Source organism: Cryptotermes secundus, unplaced genomic scaffold (genome assembly GCF_002891405.2).
Source record: "Cryptotermes secundus unplaced genomic scaffold, Csec_1.0 scaffold434, whole genome shotgun sequence".
In the NCBI taxonomy this organism is placed as follows: Eukaryota; Metazoa; Arthropoda; class Insecta; order Blattodea; family Kalotermitidae; genus Cryptotermes; species Cryptotermes secundus.
Genome location: NW_019738963.1, coordinates 97,173 through 103,178, shown reverse-complemented (window position 1 = coordinate 103,178; position 6,006 = coordinate 97,173).

Genomic DNA, 6,006 nt, shown 5'->3' with positions numbered 1-6,006 from the left:
CGAGAAATGTTTGGATGGCCATATGGTGAAATAGATTCCCAATATCATTGTAAAAGAAACCTTGTAATCCATGATTGTAATTGTTTTCTGTAGATGGAAAGGTATTCATTTTATAAATTATAAGGATATGTACGAGGAGCTTTCTGTAAATAATGCCTCCTATTTTTTTAATGAAAACTACAACGGATACAGAAAGCATAACAATGCAGTTAAATAGAGCAAGATTTCAGTTACTTACAGTTATTTTTCAACATAATCACCACTGTTCGTTATGCACTTTTGCCAGCGATGAACAAGAGCCTGTATGCCATACCCGTAAAAGTCTGCGCCAGCAGAGGCTAGCCACTTTCTTACAGCTCCAATGACAGCATCATTATCTGGAAAATGTTGCCCACATAGTCCATCTTTCATAGGCCCAAAGAGATGAAAGTCTGAAGGTGCTAAATCGGGGCTATGAGGTTGATGTGGTAGGACAGTCCAGCCAAACTTTGCAATTTGCGCGGTGGTCGCCAAACTGGTATGTGGTCTAGCGTTATCATGTTGCAAGTGAAAGGTTGTCTGCTTCTCTAGCCTGACTTGGGAAATGAGGGCTTTCAGCTTAGTCAGTGTCTTGTACCATTCAGAATTGCCAGTCTCACCAACCTCCAGGAAATCCAAGAAAATCACACCCAGCCTATACCAAAAGACCGTGCACATTTCTTTCACTGCTGATGGCTGTGTCTGGAACTTCTTTTTTCTTGGGGAATCCAGATGTTGCCACTTCATGGACTGTCTTTTGGATTCCAGCTTGTAGTGGTGACACCACATCTCATCTCTGGTGACGATGCTGTCCAGAAACTTCTCACCTTCAGCCTCAAACTTGTGCAACAGGTCCTGACAGACTTCCATTTGATGAGTTTTGTGGTCCTGTGTAAGCATCCGCAGGACCCACCTGGAACAAACTTTCTGATAATCCAGCTTCCCCCACATAATTTCCAGTGCATTACAGCCGATATTAAGCCGTGCACACAGTTCCCTGGTCATTATCCACCGATCTGTACGGATGAGCTGATCAAGGTGGTGTTCATTGTGAGGAGTGGCAACTGAGCAGGGACACCCATGGCGTGACTTGTCGTACACTTCACTTTCACCACTGTTGAAATGCACTACCCACCACCTCACTGTGCTGACATCCACTGTATTGTTTCTGTACACCTTTAGCAAGTGTTGATGGATATCAATGGGTGCAATTTGTTCAGCAGTGAGAAATTCAATAACACATCTCTGTTTTGTACGCACTTCTATGTCAGACGTCATTTTGGTAGACTACTCTGCTGTCACTATTTGTTGCATGACAACCAAACTAACAGTACATTGGCGGGAAGGTACAACCTTTACTACAACACCACCAACATCCAGCTCAGACGTTACATGTTAACACAAAAAAATAGGAGGCATTATATATGGAACGCCCTTCGTATATTATAGAAATGCAATCAGTATACTGGAACTGGGTGAGCGCTGTTGAAGAGTGAAACTTGTGACAGTACTTAGCCAAATTATATAATGATTTATTAATAATATGTGAGATTATTTACAGATGGTTATGAAGGCCAGACCGGAGGACCATAGTTGAATTTCTAGGTCTCAGTTCGATTATTAGACTCACATAGAGACCTCCCATGATGGAGCTTATGAATAATATCCTCTCCTCATGTAATCTTGGAGAGCTTATAAGAAAATCTTGATGAGAGGAGATGTGATGCTGCCACACCCTATCCCCAAGCTTGTCTGGCCACCTCCCAATGCATAATAATCATTGCATTTATATTCAGGTTTTCAATACATGTGGAAGGGGGGGTCTCCAGCACTGTGATGGGGCAAAGTTAACAGGTGAACAAAATGTCTGCTGTCACCAGTGATGGGTCAAGTCCAGTTCACATCATCTACTTTATATATGAGGACCTGAAAACAATATGCAGATGTTTGTTGACCCAACAACTCCATTGTGGCTAGCCATGTTTGGCAATATGTGATCAGTGATTTTCTGTCCACTTCACCTTCCCTCTTCAGAGAGATTGGCCCACAGATGAATTTAGTGGCCACTCTATCTGTCGAAGCTACCTGTTAACTACTGACAAACTCCTGCTATGAGATCAGGTTATTCTGGTACTGATGGACATATTCATTGGGGTCGGTTCTGTCATATCTCCTCGCCTATTGAGTCTGCTTTCAACTTGGGTGGCCAGGCTGAGCCCTGTGCCTCACCTGTGCAGGCTGTCACTTGACCTGTGGATGCTGTTTGTTATCTTAGGCTTTAAAGTAATAATACCATATTTGCCTCATCCCAAGCCCACTTTATGAACTTGGGCCAACAATTTCTGCAACAACATAAAATAACAACCAGTAATACCATCATGTTTTATGGTTGTGACTGTTAACTGGAGTATGGATTGACTGAATTTGATTTATTGACCACTAATACACACCACACAGAATTAATTACAGTGCTATCACTAACCAACATACTTTACAATTCACCATTACACACACACTAGTGTCCTCAGTCTATTACAGTCTCCGCTGTCTGTTTCCTGGCAGAGGGTTTTAACATAGGAATTATAACAATCCCACTGACTAACATGCTCCAAATATCATTGTATTATAGTACACATAAAGCCTTCACAGCCGGACTTTCAGCTCCCAACTGAACTTACTCGACTGCTCCACCATCAGCCAAATCTGGAACTCTGAAGCCAATTCTCTGCTGCAGCTGCCATCTCTTCAAACTTATCTTCACAGAGCTCAACTCTCAACTGCCAATTGTGAGCTTATTCTCAATGTAACCACTTTGCACGGACCGAATAGTAAACGTTTCCAACAGTACCCCTATTGTTGTGTGTTTGCCTGTCTGTTGCTTAGAAACGGGTTCTTTTGTTGCGTCCTTGTTCAATTTTGCGGATACCTGTTTACCGTCGTTGCCTAGCAATGAACTATTCCGGCTTTCAGTCATGTTGTTATACCAACACAGCTGTGTCAATAGAGGATAACACCAGCAACTGGTGTGCCTAATTTGGATGGTTTAATTCCTATTCTTTTTCATCAATAAGTTTGTGAACTTCCTTAAACTTGTAACTAGCTACCTCTGACACACCACTGTATGTTCATAAGGGTTGTTTCTAATTGTAATTCATCTAAATGGATCTAATTCCCACTTGTCTCACAACAGTTGAAAGGTGAGAATAAAGGATGGATGATATTATGGCATGTAGACCCATTGCTAGTCAACGACCACTAAGTCACCAGCTATACAAAAGTCGTATGGGGGTAATAGCTCTGTAAACAACGGCTGTTGCTAGGTAATGGGCACGACTGATTCTTAACAGGCAAGAATGTAGTAACTGGGCACGTGGGATAGCTACGTCATTCAACAATAGAAGAATGTTGGGAGACGTTCTCTGTGCGGTCCGTGCCAAGGCCCAGGAGCAGCTGGGTTTGCGGAGAGCCTTGACACTGCAGTTATAAGAGTAGGATTTACTTGTGTGACAGTCAGCAGCCAGTAAGAACATGAACACGGAAGCTGAGGAAGCTACGGCGTTGAAAGCCGTTACCAGTCGACAACCGGTGAAGATACAACAGACTGAGACGACTTAGTGCGTGCTGTGGCGAATTGTGGAATGTATTAGCAATAGTAGTATACTTGTAGTTACAATCTGTAAGTGTTCAATAAATCCAATTATCCAAATCCCGCCTGTATTCACGCATACCTGTGACAGCTGGTGTCAGAAGTGGGATTCAATTGGAGACCACAGTGGTTGGTTGTATCATCAGCCAACAAATATGGAGCAAATGGCGGAACCAATGATGGAACGCTTGCTAGCCATCGTGGAATGTTCGAGAGCAAGATGGACTGACATCACGAGGGATTATTGGCAATAATGAAAGCAGGTCTAGAAAAGACGGAGACCACGGATTTGGATGGAAATCGAATAAATAGGGTTTGATTCAGAGAATCAGGAGGTACCTAAGGAAGGGGGCGCGGTGGAAATTATCGGAGCACTGGAGGACCCGCATCTAGTCTAAGGGCGGCCGCCGCCAGCCGAAAAAACGGAACCAGGAGTATGGTGGGTCCAACTTAGAAGTTGGACGCTGCGCGAAGACGGTTGACCCGCCGTGCCATTCCCGAATCGAACAAGGGACACGGTCGTCAGGTACGAGGCAATAATATCCTAATAATATATATACCCCTTTAACGGCTTCGTTTAAAAATTGCGATCTACAATGTGACAGGAAGGTATGTAGTGATCCGCAAATTAAAATTACGTCATTTTTAGGCGATAGCTTAGATTGTGTCGAAAACGCCGCTCCCATCTCACGAGTTTGCGCATTCCCCAATGTGATACATATGATTACTGAATATCACATATGGTATTATACGGCCCTCGAATGGCATAAAGTTGTGACGAAAAATCTTTATTATTAGTGAAACGGATCCCTTCTTTCCCATGGATGGATACGCGACCAGTTCAGTGACTGCTTGGCATTTGTTTCACCCGAATTTCCCTTCCTGGATAGGAAGTAGAATAATATTATACACGAAAATGGGTAAGAAAAATATGGTGAAAAATTACCGTCCAGTAATCGAACTGATAATGGATTGTTTTTGTTTCAGTCATGTAGAGAGGTTGGCTGCCCTGTCACGGTGACCTACATATCCTGTTCACAAAATCAAGGTATGTTTCTTTCCTTGTATGAAAGGAGTTTATATATAATAATAATACGTTGTTATGTGTGTGTGTTTATACACATGTTGGCAAGTGATTTGTAAGTCAGATGTGTATATCGGCGTGATAGATAACGGATTGAATTCTTTCCATCTAATGCTTCAGGCCTAGATGTGCTAGCAGGTATTATAGAGCATCAGGGAATTATTTTCTTTCCATCTATTAAACTGACTACAGAATCACATTGTTAACAGGAAACCACGAGTTGTAACAGCTGATATTCTTGTAAATGTCTTATAGCTTAGTCTTGAATATTATAGAGATTTGTTCGATTTTTATTTTAATGTTTAGAAGAAAGTTGAATGATAGTTTCTTAGGTTCAGATCGTAATGAGTGATTTCCCTATCTAATATTTGAGCAGTAGTATTGTGGGGAGGATACCTTTCGCATAATGTTTATGTATATGCTTCAGATATGACGAAAAACGTAATAAAGTTAATAATGGGAACATTGGAAAGATAATTTTTCGTGAACTGTTGGAAATGGTAAGAGTTAATGAAGATAATTGTGATATCATTTACTTGAGAGCGTTCTGAAATATCGTTATTTCGGAAAAATGCATTTACGACCATTATAATTATCGCAATATATTCCCGGTTTCATAGATTACGTAGTGTTGAGAAGAAAAAGATACCCAAGTGTCTACCATGTGAGAAAATTCGGAAATAAAATGTCCCGCATAAATATAGAATGATTTCATACGGTATCAGAGACATTCAATCGTAAGATATTGCTGACGGCCAATCAGGGCTCAACTGAGCATAGCGATGCGCAGTAGTACTTTGCGCACACTTGTCATAGTGTACACTCACAAACTAACATTAACGTAAATTACGGAGCTTCGCCCCCTCCAAGATTCAGGTGGATGCGCAATAGTATACTGCGCAAACCTAACCTCACCTAACACAATCTAGCCTAAGATAACCTAACCTAAGGTAGCCTAACCTAACCTAACCTAACCTAACATCGGCGAATCGTACCCCTGAGTTACATTTGGATGCGCAGTAGTTCATTGCGCACACCTAGTGACGTCATTTACGAAGCTACTATTTAACGGAACGTAATACAGGACTGTCTTATCATGGAATATAAATCGAAATATGGCGTTATGTATGAAATTGAGCGTGTTTAGAGTTTTTCCACCCGTAATATCAATCTATGCTCCTATATTCCGAGGTTATTTTGTTACGTGATAGCTTGGATTGTGTCGAAATGGCCGCTCCCACTTCACGAGTTTGCACAT